The following is a 16,081-nucleotide window of genomic DNA, read 5'->3' on the forward strand; positions in this document are numbered from 1 at the left end:
ACATAGAGAATTAAAGTGTTTTATTTATTTTTTTAAAAATACCTTATCAACAACAGAGCAATGCTTGTCTTCTTCTTGTATTCTTCATGATCCAGAGCAAGGATCTTTAACTTACTCCTTTCTAAGTTTAGATGGGCTTCTAAGATTTTATCTTTTGTTCTTTTGATGTCATGAAATATCTCTGAGAGTCTGGTCTTCACCAAGTTCCTCTGGCTGCATTATCTGTAAAGCCTTTCTAATGGTGAATGTCAACATTTTCATCACCAGCTATCTTTTTCATAACTCCATTTTTGTTCTATTCAGATTTCAGTTCTAGTATTATCACATTTTTCTGCTTTTCTGCATTTCTGTCTTTGCTGGCCAGTTCCTTCCTTCAACTGTCCATTTTTGTGAAATCTCACATGGGTTTGTAATTGGGAGATAGGGAGGCAACATACCTACACACTTTGCTGTCTATGCCTGACCTGAACAACAGATGCAAATGAACCAGTGGTTGACAGGCATTGAAAGAAGTGACATGACTGACCACTGATTGTGATACACTTCCATTATTTACTGAATAGCTAGTGGATAAATTTGTACTTTGGGAAGTTATTCACAGGTAGAACACTGTAGCAACTGAAATCTGAATTGTGTTGTTGGAAGACTGATGTTACTTAGCAAAATCATGTAAGTGAAATTCATTCACATTGAAACTGTGCAAAGGGGGAACGGTCTGTATTTGCTGAGTTTCCAGTGAGAAGTCTGAGCTCTGATTGGTCGAGGATGTTACATCTAGGATCTCTTTTGATATGGTTTGAATCTGTGTCCCTGCCAAATTTATGTTGAAATGTAATCCCTGGTGCTGGAGGTAAGGCCTGGTGGGAGGTGTTTGGATCATGGGTGCAGATCCCTCATGAAAGTCTTAGCACCAACCCCTTTGTGACGAGCTAGTTCTCATGAGATCTGGTTGTTTAAAAGTATGAGAACTTCCCACTCTCTCTCTCTCACTCCCACTCTCACCATATGGTATGCCAGCTCCCCATCTGTAAGTCCCCTGAGGCCTCCCCAGAAGTCCAGAAGATGCTGGTGCCATGCTTGTACAGCCTGCAGAACTGTGAGCCAATTAAATCTCTTCTGTTTATAAATTACCCAGTCTCAGGTATTTCTTTATAGTAATGCAAGAACAGCCTGACACACTTTTCATGGCAGTGTGGGTCGCTGAGACCCTGGGATAGGAGAATAGGAGAGGAAAGAAAAAGATAGCTCTCAACAACTTGGCCAATACTATTTTCCTCATGAAGTCAAGAAGATTTATGGCAGAGGTTCACATCATACCCTAGTCTCGATGTTCTCAGTCTTACCTAGGTTTAGGTGGATCTTGGAAAGACCATTTCCCTGAGGTGCCTCAGTGGGGGTGGAAAAGTTTTTTCTTTTTAAAAATAGCTTTATTGAGGTGTAATTGCTTTACAAAACACCCCTGCACATGCTTAATTTATATAATTTGATGAGTTTGGACATATGCATCTTGTGACACTGTCACCACAGTCAAGGTAATAAACATGTCCATCATGTCCCAAAGTTTCTTTGGGTCCCTTTAAGATTTTTTTAAAAAGAACATTTAATATGACATCTATACTCTTTACAAATGTTTAAGTGCACAATATCATATTGTTAACTATAGGCAAGGAGGGTAGATTTGGATGCAAAGATAGTCACTGGTTGATGCTGAATTAGAGTCTCCTCATCACTAAATTTTCTAAGTTTTTTTTAAGGTTAAGAATCACTAGCATTTTTATTTTTAAAATATTTTTAATTTTTATTTTAGGTTCAGGGGTACATGTGAAGGTTTGTTATACAGGTAAGTTGTGTGTCACAGAGGTTTGTTGTACAGATGATTTCATCACCCAGGTAATAAGCATAGTACCTAATAGGTATTCTTTCTGATCTTCTCCCTCCTTCCACCCTTCATCCTCAAATCGGCCCCAGTGTCTGTTGTTCCTTTCCTAGTATCCACGTGTTCTCATTATTTAGCTCCCACTTATAAGTGAGAACACGCAGAATTTGGTTTTCTGTTCCTGCCTTAGTTTGCTTAGGATAATGGCCTCCAGCTTCAGGTTGCTGCAAAAGACATGATGTTGTTCTTTTTTATAGTTGCATAGTATTCCAGTATGCCATGGTGTATATGTACCACATTTTCTTTATTTAGTCTACCACTGTTGGGCATTTAGGTTGATTCCGTGTCTTTGCTATTGTGAACAGTGTTGCAATGAACATTCACATGCATGTGTCTTTATGGCAGAATGATTTATATTCCTTTGGGTATATATTCAATAATGGGATTGCTGGGTCAAATGGTAATTTCATTTTATGTTCTTTGAGGAATCACCACAGTGCTTTCCACAATGACTGAACTAATTTACACTCCCACCAGCAGTGTACAAGCATTCCCTTTTCTCCACAATTTCACCAGCATCTATTATTTTTTGACTTTTCATGAATGGCCATTCTGACTTACGTGAGATGGTATCTCATTATGATTTTGAGTTGCATTTTTATAATGATAAGTGATATTCAGTATTTTTTCATATGCTTGTTGGCCACATGTATGTGTATGTCTTCTTTTGAAAAGTGTCTGTTCACATTATTTGCCCACTTTTTAATGGGGTTGTTTGTTTTTTTGCTTGTAAGTTTAAGTTCCTTACAGATGCTGGGTATTAGACCATTGTAGGATGCATAGTTTGCAAATAGTTTCTCCCATCCTGTAGGTTGTCTGTTTACTTTGTTGATAATTTCTTTAGCTGTGTAGAAGCTCTTTAGTTTACTTTGATCCTATTGGTCCATGTTTGTTTTTGTTGCAATTGCTTTTGGAGTCTTTCTTATTAAATCTTTGCCAAGTCCTGTGTCCAGAATTGTATTTCCTAGATTGTCTTCTAGTCTTTTTATGGTTTTACATTTTACATTTAAGTCTTTAATCCATCTTACATTGATTTTTATATGTGGTATAAGGTAGGGGTCCAGTTTCAATCTTCTGCTTATAGCTAGTCAATTATCCCAGCACTATTTATTGAGTGGCAAGTCCTTTCCCCATCGCTTATTTTTTTCAGCTTTGTCTGATCAGATAGTCGTAGGTGTGTGGCATTATTTCTGGGCTCTATATTTTGTTCCATTGGTCTATGTGTCTGTTTTCATACCAGCATCATGCTGTTTTGGTGCCACTACTGTATTAGTCCATTTTCATGCTGCTGATAAAGACATACCTGAGACTTGGTAATTTATAAAGGAAAAGAGGTTTAATGGACTCACAGTTCTATGTGCCTGGGGAGGCCTCACAATCATGGTGGAAGGCAAAAGCTATGTCTTACATGGCCATGGGGAGAATGAGAGAATGAAAGCCAAGTGAAAGGGGAAACCACTTATAAAACCATCAGATCTCGTGAGACTTATTGACTACCACGAGAACAATATGGGGGAAAACACCCACCCCCATGATTCAATTATCTCCCACCAGGTCCCTCCAAAAACATGTGGGAATTATGGGAGCTATAATTCAAGATGAGATTTGGGTGAGGACACAATCAAATCATATCAAATGCCATGCTGTTTTGGTTACTGTAGCACTGTAGTATCATTTAAAGTTAGGTAGCGTGACGCCTCCAGATTTGTTCTTTTTGCTTAGGATGCTTTGGCTATTTGAGCCCTTTTTGGTTCCACACAAATTTTAAAATAGTTTTTTTTTTCTAATTCTGTGAATAATTTCATTTGTAGCTTGATAGGAATAACACTGAATATGTAAATTGCTTTGGGCAGTATGACCATTTTAATCATATTGATTCTTCCTATCCATGAGCATGAAATGTTTTTTCATTTGCTTGAGACATCTCTGATTGCTTTGAGCAGTTTTGTAATTCTTGTTGTAGAGATCTTTTACCTACCTAGTTAGCTATATTCCTAGGTATTTTATTTCTTTTGTGGCAATTGTGAATAGGACTGCATTCCTGATTTGGCTCTCAGATTGGATGTTGTTGGTTTATAGGAATGCTACTGATTTTTGTATGTTGACTTTGTATCCTGAAACTTTGCTGAAGTAATTTATTTAGATCAAGGAGCTTTTGGGCAAAGACTATGAGGTTTTTTAGTTATAGAATCATGTGGTCTGCAAACAGGGATAGTTTGACTTCCTCTTTTCCTATTTGAATGCCTATTCCCATTTCTTTCTCTTGCCTGATTGCTCTGGCAAGGACTTCCAATACTATGTTGAATAGGAGTGGTGAGAGAGGGCATCCTTGTCTTGTGCTGGTTTTCAAAGGGAATGCTTCCAGCTTTTGTCAATTCAGTATGATGTTCTTTTCTAAGTTTTCACAAAGTCCCCATATTTCCCAGGGGAGCTCCCATAAGGAAAAGAGAGGACCCACCTCAAGGCAGCAGAGACTATTCTGAAAAGAGAGATTCTAGTAAGGTGAAGGGAGGGTGTCATGGCTTAAGTTTGGTCATGTCCAGGTCAGGGCTCAGAGGCCCTGGGGCTCTACTACCACCAGGCAGCCTGAAACAATATTTCCCTGGAGGATTTATGTTTCAGTTGGAGGTAGAAACTCAGGATGGAGAGATGCAGCAGAAACAGAGTGGCTTTGGCTAAGCTAAGTCTTGCCTTGTGGGCCATAGGGGCTTGGAGTGGGAGTGCCTGGGTGAAGAACACCTTTCCCAAAGGCCCTTTCCTTTGCAGCCTGAGATGGAGACTTGGAGAGATCACAGAAAACAGGGAATAATTTAGAGAGGAGAAAAAAACTTCCAGGAAACTTCATGATGCAAATGATCCTCTTCACTATTGTCAAATTTAATTACATATATTTCATTTGTTTGATGCTTTCCTTAAGTAAGTTTCTTTGGATGGTAAGAAGCCAACTGTGGCCCAAGGGGGGGGTCTCCTAGAACAAATGAATAGTGATGCAATCCAGCCCTCTTCCTTCATCTTCTCCTTCTCACAACCTTTTATACTTTTTTCATTGTTTTGTTTTTCTCTATTGCTACCAACTGATTTTTATCCCGTTCTTAGTCCACATGGCAGGATGAAGCCATCAAGAGCTCCAAATTTATATCTCTTTCATTTCAGAGAGCAGTCACACTAAGCATCCCTTAACTTGGAGTCCAAATTCCTCAAGAAGGAGGCTAATTGACCCATCTTGGGTCAATCACTTAGATCAATCACATACAGAGGTTGGGGATACATTGTACCATGGTAGCAGCTGCCATAGTAAAGATCCAGTGGATGGAAAATTGAAAGTTTTCTATTAAGGGAGTCATCAGCCAACAAAAACAATAGGTATCAACTATCACTGCTTAATTTTTAAAATTCAGTGAACTTGCGGTATTTTATGAAATAACAACTTTTAATATCTGTTCGTAAGGGGTCAGTATATGCACATTCCTCAGCTTCTTAGTGTAATATCTATATTTTCTCATAAAATAAAAGCAGAAAAATAATATCTACGGAAACTCCATGTCCATGTGTGTCTCCTCATTCAAACCCCTGATTTTCTCTTTTCCATGAATGAGTATGTGTAATACACTGTTCTGCTGGCAACAACAATATTCTTTTGCCTGGTGTCATCTAGAGAAAGAGACCATGCCAATGATCTGTTGTGTTTCACAGACCTTTATGAATATGCTAAATTGTGTATCTACACATACACAGAATCGTGCCCTTTCATGGTTTAAAATGTGAATTATTCCTCAATAAAGCTGTTGAAGAAAAAGTTTGTGAGGCCAGGCACGGTGGCTCATGCCTGTAATCCCAGCACTTTGGGAGGCCGAGGCGGGCTGATCATGAGGTCAGGAGATCGAGACCATCCTGGCTAACACGGTGAAACCCCATCTCTACTAAAAATACAAAAATTAGCCAGGCCCGGTGGCAGGCGCCTGTAGTCCTAGCTACAGGGGAGGCTGAGGCAGGAGAGTGGTGTGAACCTGGGAGGCAGAGCTTGCAGTGAGCCCAGATCATGGCCACTGCACTCCAGCCTGGGCGACAAAACGAGACTCCATCTCAAAAAAAAAAAAAAAAGTTTGTGTAATCATCCTCCCAACAAATATTTCTTGATCATCCACCTCAAGTCAAGCACTGTTCTAAGCCCTGGAAGAACAGCAAGGAAACATCTTTCCCTGGGGAGATTACATTCTAGTATGCAGAAGAGACAGACAATAAGCAGATAAACAAATATGGTGATAAGTGCTAGGGGGAAAAATAAGGCAGGAACAGGGGGTAGAGGTAGGGGATTATGTGCTATTTGTTACATACCATAGGTCATCATGGGAGACATCTCTGAAGCTAGCATTCGGGCAGAGGCCTGAGAAAGTGAGGAGGTGGCCTGGACTCCCCAGGTTCCAGACCTAGGAGCAGCTCCAGGGGGGTCATACTCCAGCCAGGGCTTCTACACGGTGACCCACAGCTTCCTCAGAGGCCAGCCAGTCAGGTGCCATGGCAGGATGGGTGGGGTGTTCCCTCCAACCCTCCACAGCTTGCCCTGTAATCAGAGAGCACCTCTGCTTTGTTTGTGCTTGTTTTACTGGGGCTCCATGTAAAATTATCTTTGAAAAAATGGTTGCGCTGCAAAATCAAACATTGAAAAGAACAGAACTGGGTTTTGGGATGGGGGTAGGAGAGGGGAGGTGGCATTTTTAGAAAATATTATGCTAACATGTGAGTGAGACTAGGATGAAGGCATAACAGGTGTTAGGAACTGAGATGTGTCTCCTCCAAATAAAAGAGGGGTTGAGTTCCTAATCCCCAGCATCTCCGAATGTGATCGTATTTGGAAATAGATTCTTTACAGAGGTAAAGTTAAAATGAAGTCATTGTGACTGCTATCTTTCCAAAGAGGGGAAATTTGAACACAGAGACAGAAGTGCACAGAGGGAGATGACATGAATACAGCCACTTGATGGCAGAGGCAGATATTGGACGGATGCAGCCACCATTTGAGGAACACCAGGCATTGTCGTCACCACCATAGGCTGGAAAGAGGCAAGGAAGGGTTCTACCCAGAGTCTCGGAGGGAGTGCAGCCCTGCCCACACCTTGCTCTCGGACTTCCACCCTCCAGAACTGAGAGACAGGTGTCTGTTGTGTTAGCCTACCAGCCTGTGCTCCTCGCAACACACTGATGCTGCAGGGGACACGTGATCCCAGAGCTCGGAGTGCTTAGTTCTGTGAGCAGGTGAGGGTGGAGTATGGCACAGGACACTGAACCTGAAGAAGGGCCACCTGTCGGGTGAGTATTGCAACAGCTGGTGACAGTGCTGAGGGCCTGCCCAAACCAGGACCTCACAATCAGCTTGGGAGGTGTGGTCACCTCAAGGACAGGTGGCATCAGGACCTGGTGCTGAGGGAGAGGGAGGGGTTAGGGTGATGACCAAGGATCTGGGTGGCATCCACTAAGATCATAAACCCAGGCACAGGAGTGGTAGTAAGGACTGGGGACAGGGGAGTCTACCTGGGACTACTCGGGCTGAGGGCATTTGGGGAGGCACCCAGGTGGCAGCTGGGCCTACAGGGCCAGGAGAAGAGTTCTTCCCATGTCTGGCTCCTCAACCTTCAGGACTCAGAACGAACATCTCCTCAGAGAAACTTTTCTGCAACATGGGAAGTTGCCTCCAAGTTACTCTCTGTCCAATCACCCTGTCTGTTCCCGTAACATTTGCCATTATCATTCATTACTCGCTTCTAGCCTGTGAGTATTGCTTGTTCTAGCCTTTCTCACCATTCTAGTCTGTGCATCCCACATTGTTTGCTGCTGGGTCTCCACTGCCCAGTGCAATGCAGCACAGTCAGTGCTTAATTGGTATTCACGGAAGGAAGAATAAATGGAGAAAGCCCATATAGCCAGCTGGGCTCTCTGGAAGCAGAGGCTGGGATGGCGTTTGGGGTATGAGATGTTTGTCAGGGATCCCCACCTAAGGGTAGAGCAGGCGGAGAAGCTGAGCTGCAAGGCCAGGCGGCAAAGCTTTGGCCTACTCACTCCTCAGCATGAGAGTGCTGCTCAGTTGAGTTCCCTGTTTGGCTCAAATGGCTGGACTTTGAATCTCATCTTGCTCAGCCCCTGGGTGATGCCTGTCCCGGGAAGGGCAGACCCTGAAGGAGCAGGCGGCCCAACCACACTCCCCGTGGCTGAAGGCGGTTCATCTCCACTCCTTCCAAACCCAAGCTGGACACACAGATCCACAGGGTCATGGACTGAAACCAGGATAGAGAACAAATGATGAGTCCACAAACAGCCTGTGGTCCTTATCACAGGAAGCACACAGGACAAGCACTGTGGGAAAGAGAGAAGGGTGTGGCCTCTTCTAACTCTGAAAAAAATCCAGGGAGGCTTTTGTGAGGTGGTGGAGTTTGAGTAGAAGAGTTTGTTTTGTGTGGATATAGGAAGCTGGAATGGAGGCAGCCCTGGGGTGGAGAGCCACCTCTTGATATTTATGAGAAGGGATGTGCAAAGCTTAGCTGCAGTGTGGACGTTCCTGGAAAGGTAGGTGGAGGCCCACAGATCCACATAGAGTGGGTCCTGGATGATGGGCCGCACACAGCCTATCTGAGGACAGACTTTGTGAGAAAAGAAGCTCTTTCCCAGCAAGGCCATTGCATTCTCTTTTAAGACACAGCAGGGAAGCAGAGTAAAACAGGGTCTGCTTAGGAAACTGGAACAGGGCAGCCCAAGGCAGGGCATGCAGATGGGAGGCTGGGCTTCTGCAGAACATCATGTTATGCAACTGTTCTAGAATCAAAGTCCCATTTAAAGAAAAGAGAAGCAGAGTTCAAGAGAATTTTGGCATAGGGCATCTCTTTAGAAACCACTGGGAAGGATGTTAAGGAAACAGGATCACAAGTCACCCACAAGGCGACAGAAAAATCTGTCTTCTACCACAGTCACCCAGAGACAAAGCAGAGCTTCCATCTTCTAAGAAAACCCCTGATGGTCATTGCTGTCCTTCCAGGGTGGGAGATGGAGCCGCTGGCACATTTTATCCTTCTGATTAGAGATGGAATAATGGGGAAGGCCATCGGAGGTGGCACCACCAACCTGGAGATGATGTGGCCAGGCTCAATGCCACCTGTCTCCAGTGGGTCTCCCTGGGCGGGAGCAATGGGGTTGGATCTCATGTGAGGTGGCATTTCAGGTCCCAGAGGGGCTTCTGCTTGCTGGTACTCCCCCGAGTTACACCTGCCTACTTCTCCCTACCCTCTCACCTCCTTGCAACTAGGGAAAGATAATGGTTGCCTCCCAGGCCTGAGCCTCACACACCAGAGATTCTGGAGACTGTGGGCCCTCTGGACTGTCACTTAATCTTTTACTAGATTAACAGTTCCATTGAGGAATTATGTGCATGTTTTTTTTTTTCCTTTTATTAAATTTCTGGGTTTGGAGACTGTCTTAGTCCATTTTCTGCTGCTATTCAGGATACCTGAGAAGGTAATTTAAAAATTAAAAAGATTTCTTTCTTACAGCCAGGGGCTGGGAAGTCCAAGATCAGGTAGCTGCATCCGATCAGCTTCTTGTGAGGGCCTCATCCTGCGTCACAACTTGGCAGAAGACATCACAGGGTGAGAGGGGTACACTGAAAACCAAACTGACTTCTATTAAAAAGCCCACTCCTGTAATAACCCATTAATTCATTAATCCGTGAATGGACAAATCCATTCATGAGGGCAGAGCCCTCATAACCCAATCACCTCTTAAAGGCCCCAACTCTGTTACATTAGGGATTGTTTCAACATGAGTTTCAGAGGGAATGAATATTTAAACCACAGCAGGGACCTAATTATCTAGATCAGCCAACTGGCACAGTGAAGCCATAGATGAATCACAGACATTTCTCCCACTGGATTCCAGGTGGAGGAGGTGAAGCCATTGCACTTCCCCCAGGAGAGGCCTGCACGTGTGGCAGCTTGGGGGAACTTGGGTTAGGCTTGTGTCCTCAGCACCTGCCACAGTGCCAGGTGCAGAGAGGGCAGTCAGTAAGAACCTGTACATGGAGGAATGAATTAATGAATTGGAGAGGCAGGCCAAGAGAAGAGATTCCATCCAGAGTAGCTGTCTAGAGCAATTTTCTATTCCCTGTCTCACTGTCAGAATGACCTGTTATCTCCTCCTACTATATCTTTGTCTATCAAAGGTGACCTTCAAAGCCTTTTTTCTCACTCAGGAATAGAATAGACGACCAAGAAGAGTTCAAAGCTGGAAGTCCTGAAGGTTAAAATGTGTTTGAATTTTAAGAGGATGAAAGAGAATACAATAAATAACTTTCTCTTTGGGGCCACATGAAAACTATGGTTCAAAAAAGAAATAATTTAATAATTATTTAATTATTAATTATTTAATATTATTAGGGTAAGGATTTGTTCAGTGTCTGCACCATCATCACAACCACCATCATCATCAACTCCATCACCACCACAACTATTATCACCACTGTCACCACCACCACCTCCATCATCACCATCAGCAGCACCACCATCACCAGCCTCTCCATCACCACCACTGTCATCACCATAACTATAATCACCACCATCACTACCACCACCCCAGTTATTATCAATACTGTCACCATCACCACCATCACCACCACCTCCATCACTACCACCTCAATCACCACCATCATTTCCATCATTACCATAACCATCACCACCTCCATCATCACCATCACTAGCACCTCCATCACCACCATTACCACCACCTCGATCACCACCATCACTGCCATCTCCATCCCCACAACTATTATCACCACACCAGCACCACCACCACCTCCATCACCACCATCACTTCCATCACCACCATCATCTCTATGATCACCACCTCCAGCTCCATCATCACCATCACCAGCACCACCACCTCCATCACCACCACAACTATTATCCCCACCGTCACTCCCACTACCTCCATCACCACCATCATCATCCTTTTCATCACCACCACTGTAACCACCATAACTATAATCACCACCATCACCACCACCACCACCACCACCCCAATTATTATCACCACCATCACCACCACCACTACCATCACCACCACCTCCATCAACACCACCATCACTATGACAACTATCACCATCATCATCACCACGACCCTCACCACCACCTGCATCACCACCTCCAGCTCCATCATTACTATAACCACCACCACCTCCATCATCACCATCACCATCACCACCACCATCACCACCAACTCTATCAACATCACCATCACCACAACAACTATTACTTCAATCACCACCACCTTCGTCATCACCACCACAGTGCCATCATCACCATCATCACCACCTCCACCACCATTCTCACCACCACCATCACCATCACAAGTATTATCTCCACCATCATCACTATGAGCAGCACCATCACCACCACCTTCATTACCACCACAATCAGCACCACCATCACCACCAAAACTATTATCACCATTGCAACTACCACCACTCTCACCACTACCACCACCACCATCACCACCAGAATTAATATCACCATTACAACCACCACCACTCTCACCACCACCATCACCATCACAACTATTATCTCCACCATCACAACCATGAGCAGCACCAACACCACCACCTTCATTACCACCACCAACACCAGCACCACCAGAATTAATATCACCATTACAACCACCACCACTCTCACCACCACCAACACCACCAGAACTATTATCACCTTTACAACCACCACCACTCTCACCACCACCACACCATCACCACCAGAACTAATATTACCACCACTGCCAGCACCATCACCCTGTCCTCACGGAAAAAGTGACATGTAAACTAGACTTTGAAGCTGAGTCAGAATTTCCCAGGTGGACAAGAAGCAGGTATTACAAACCCAAGGCTCACAATGTGTAAAGACAAGAAGGGCTTGTTTGGGGTGGAAAAGGCTAAGAATGTTGGCCCTTCCCTAATGCAAAGGTAAGAGAGTCTGAACAGGTGGGTGGACTGAGGGCTTGGGGAGTGGTAGACGTTCCATTACAATCACAACGTTTTTTCACTGCTGCTGTTTAGCAAACTTGGATTTTCTGTCACAGGCAAAGGAGTTTAGAGAGGGAAATAACACCTCTTCATTCATATGTTTGTTTGTTAATTTGTTCAACAGGCATTTATTGAGTGCCTTTTATGTGCAAGGTTCAAGGTTCAAGGGATATAGCTAAGAACAAAACCACAAAAATCTGTTTAAATAATCTCATTAACCCTCACGATAAACCTAGAATGTCTATTTTGGTATTGTTAGCAAATAAGGCTTCTAAGCCCTAACTTGATGTTCACATTCTTCGTGGTGGTCTCCTATGGGGTGTACGATGTCCATTTTACAGAAAAAAACTGAGGTGTGAAGAGGTCAAACATACTATCCAGACACATCCAGCTAATCAGGAATATAGCCAGGATTCAAAGCCAAGCTCCTCTGACATCAAAACTCGTGACCTTTCCCTTTCAAAGTGCTGTCTGTGATAAATGCACGAAGCTGTAACTTCAGACATCGGCCACTGGTGAGTCACGAGCATTGGGATATTTTTGACATTTAATTTGATATGCTTGCCAGAGACATGCTTTCATGCTGCTTTCTTTTCCCTCCTGCTTAAATGCAGGGAACAATGACAAAGTTGTCTCTTGCCAGTATTTTCCCATTTCCCTGTAAGGGTTCGCCAGGCTCGCCAGGAAGTTTGCTGAGCACAACTGCCCTTGACTTTCCCCAGCCAGAGGCCGCAGAGGCTTTGAACACATTCAAAGGGCCATTTCTTCCCCACACATTCCAATGCAGCCTTTCAGCCTGAACTGTCTCGGGGAGACTGGAGGTGTCACAAGCTGGGAGGATCACTGGATAATTAGGGAGACTCCCAGGTGCCTGGCAGAGAGTCCTCACCGACCCCGTGCCGGATGTCTGGCTGGCATTTGAGGGGACCGAACATGGCAAGAAGCAAAACAGCAGCACCAGAAACCAGTTTCTTCATCTGAAACTGAGCAGGCTCCACTCCAGAACAGAACCCACAGACCCAGGCACTGGGCCTTCTTCTTAAGTCTGGGAAATCATTCATCCCCAGGAGAAAAAACAGCAAACGCTTCCAGTACTGGAAAAGGGGATGTGGAGAGAAGTTTTAAAACATATCAGCCCAATATGTGTGAAAGTATGGGGTGCAGGCATCCCCAGGTGTCAAGTGTCCAGATCCGCAGACACACTGGAACGATGGTGATCAGTATCACTCCCTCGACTCCAGTGTCAGTCCTAAGGGAAGAGACTATGCTGGTGCACAGTTGGTGCCAAACCCATGTTTGCAAATGAATAAGGTGAGCGAAGTTATAGAGAGCGCTAACCAGAAATCTAGGAGGTACCTCTTGTAGGGAAGAACCCAGGAAAGCCGCCATGCTTGCTTTGGGAGACAGAGGTGAGTAGCGAGAATACGCTGCTCGCAAAAAGCCTCCAAAACACACATTTGAAACTCTCCACTGTGCTTCCTGCTGTGACAGGCAGTGCCTGGGTGCAAGGCTGTGCTACACATGGTCCCACCCTCTGATGCCTGTGATGGAGTGAGGAAGTGACACTCACACACATTTATGCTGAGAGCTGTGGAGTTATGTGTGGTCCTTGGCTTCTGGGACGCAGAGAGCCATGTGTTGTACCCCCAAAGGGCAATTTCATTGACATTATGGTCAGCAAGTTCATTGCTCCTCCCCCGAGCCTTTTTCCTCCCCCGTGTTATCCCTATTTACTAGCTTAACGCGTGTGTGTGCAATAGCTACGGTGACACATAGTTTTTCCTTCCTGCCCTTCCTATAGAAACTGCCCCTCCCTAGGTACCTGCCTGTGGGAGCTGTCGTTTTCTCACCTGTTCTGCCCTGACCCCTGTGTCCTGAAGTGTTTGACCTAAACAGGGGCACCTGAACCAGGTGCGGATGGTCTGAGCCTTGGAATTAGGACCTGCGGTCAGAGAGTGCAAGGGCAATAGGTCTTGGGAACAGAAACTGTAAGGTACAAGCTTTGGAAGATGTCGGGGGTGATAGTTCCAGCCAGGCGTGTCAGCGTAGCTAAGAATTCTCACCCTCTGTAGTTCCAGATAACAGCTGGCTACAAGAGAAAGGTACTTCTGGTTTGGAAGGCAGAAGTCAAGCAGGAACGCTCTGAGGTTGGTGTGGGGTGCTAGGCGCTGCTCCCCTTCACCTGCTGGTGCACCTGGTGGTTGTGAAAAGCATCCATGCCAAAGGCTCCTCCAGCCCTCACCAGGCCTCCTCCTCTAGTTCTCCAGGTCTCAGGTCAGGTGAGGAGCACCGGCCCCTTCCTCGGGTCCCTGTGTCAGCCAGGCTGGAGTGAGAGCCTTCAGGCTTTGACCAGGCCTCACTCTGCCCCTTCTCATACCCAGGTTTTCTTCTCCCTGCCCACCTGGCTGACCTGCAGAGATTCTGGGCTGACCACCAGACCCAGGATGACAGCCTTCCACAGACCTCTCCCCAGCTCCTACCATTGGGGGACCTAATCCCTGCAGTAACCTCCATCTCCTATCACTCTTTGCAGTGTTGCTGCCCTGGTGGAAGCCCAGCTCGTGGTGGAGGAAGCCAGCTTGCAGAGAGAGCGAGAGCAGAGCCAGCACACACATTGGAGCAAAGGCAAGGGCAAATGGAAAGTTCTGGCGGCATCACGTCAAGGCTCCCATCCGAGGCCTCCCTGAACCCCACTCTCTCCAGGTGTAACCTGCTTGCTGAGCACCACCTTGGATGCTGCGGGCTGGTACATTCCCCACTTGCAAAACTCTGCGGGACTGGGTTCCTCTCTTTTCTTTCCAAATATCTCAGGAAGTGGATGGTTTTTTCCAAATTCTGCAGATGAGTAAAAAGAGTCTTCAGGAGGTGCAATAGCTTTCCAGGGATGAGGTAACTGGGAGCAGAGCTGGTGTTCAAACCCGGTCTGCTCAACTCAAAATCCACAGCATTTCCCTGCCCTGAAATGACCCACATCTGCACTGCTTGCCCACATCTGCACTGCTTGCCCACATCTGCACTGCTGGTCTTTGGCTGTTCGAGTATCAGCTCCCTGAGCACAGAACCTGGCTGTCCCTGCCGTCCCCAGCTCCTGGAGCAGGGCCCAAGTGGAGCAGCATTTGCTGTCTGTGCAGAGGCAGACCCTGGGATATGGGGACGTGAGCGAGGCTCTGTAAGGCAGGTGTCCCCATCCACGGCGATGCTGAGTGGGTGGCACCCTGCTCCTTCACTGCCTCTAGACATGGGGGTGGGGGGATGGGAGGACACAGGTGGATTTGAGTGCCTCTTGCAGGGGAAGGTGATGTAGAAACTCTGGGTTCCTCCCGTTCTATGGCCACCTTCTCCAGGAAGCCTTCCTGACTACCCAGACAGCACTGAGTCTTCCTGACACTCTGACTCTTTTAAATTCTCACCACGCAGCATCCCCTTGTGATTCTGCTTTTCTTTCAGTCTGTGGCTTGTCACTCCCAATCATCTGCCTCTCCCACAGAAACATGTTGCATAGTTTCAGGATCCCCCAGGCATGTCACCTTCAGCCCAACATTGGTAACCTTGGCTGTGCTGGCCCTTGGGGACCATCACTCCAGCCTTAGCAGACCCTGACCCAGGTGTCCAACTCAGCCACTGAGTCAGGTGCAGCAGCAGGTGTGTGGCTGGTGGCTTTGGCCTTCTTTTCTGGCCAGAGTACACCATGTCTCCAGCCACAGTGGGTTTCCTCGGTCCATGGAAGCTGGCCTCTGCCTCGGGGCTCTGATTCATTCCCTGTTCTCCCACTGGGCTGCAATCCTGTCTTGACATCCAACCTAATCTTTGCCCACCTCCACACTCTCCCCAGCTCAGCTGCACTCCGACCAGTGGCTGCAGAAGCCCTGAGTCAAATAACTACGGACTCAAAGCCCCACTACCTGCCACTCTGGCCACCAACTGCCACCACCTCAGAATTCCTTTGCCCTGCACTTCCTCTGAGCCCTTAGATCTGGGACATGGCCCAGACCAAGTCCCTGGAATAGACCCACTGGCTCAGAGAGCATCTAGCCCCAGCTGCCGGACACCTACATGGACCCAATTGCACCCCACCCCCAATGCCCAAAACAAGCCCT

General features: G+C 46.1%; 1 protein-coding gene across 1 annotated transcript in view; it reads left to right on the top strand.

Annotated features, from left to right (window-relative positions):
* Nucleotides 1–14,508: 14,508 nt before the first annotated feature.
* LOC105467491 (serpin family A member 12) overlaps nt 14,509–16,081 on the top strand; it is a 28,552-nt gene continuing 26,979 nt past the window's right edge. The window contains exon 1 of the mRNA XM_011717111.2: nt 14,509–14,730. The gene's annotated coding sequence lies outside the window, so the exon portion shown is untranslated. The remainder of the gene's footprint in view (nt 14,731–16,081) is intronic.

Source organism: Macaca nemestrina, chromosome 7, assembly GCF_043159975.1.
Source record: "Macaca nemestrina isolate mMacNem1 chromosome 7, mMacNem.hap1, whole genome shotgun sequence".
Taxonomy (NCBI): Eukaryota; Metazoa; Chordata; class Mammalia; order Primates; family Cercopithecidae; genus Macaca; species Macaca nemestrina.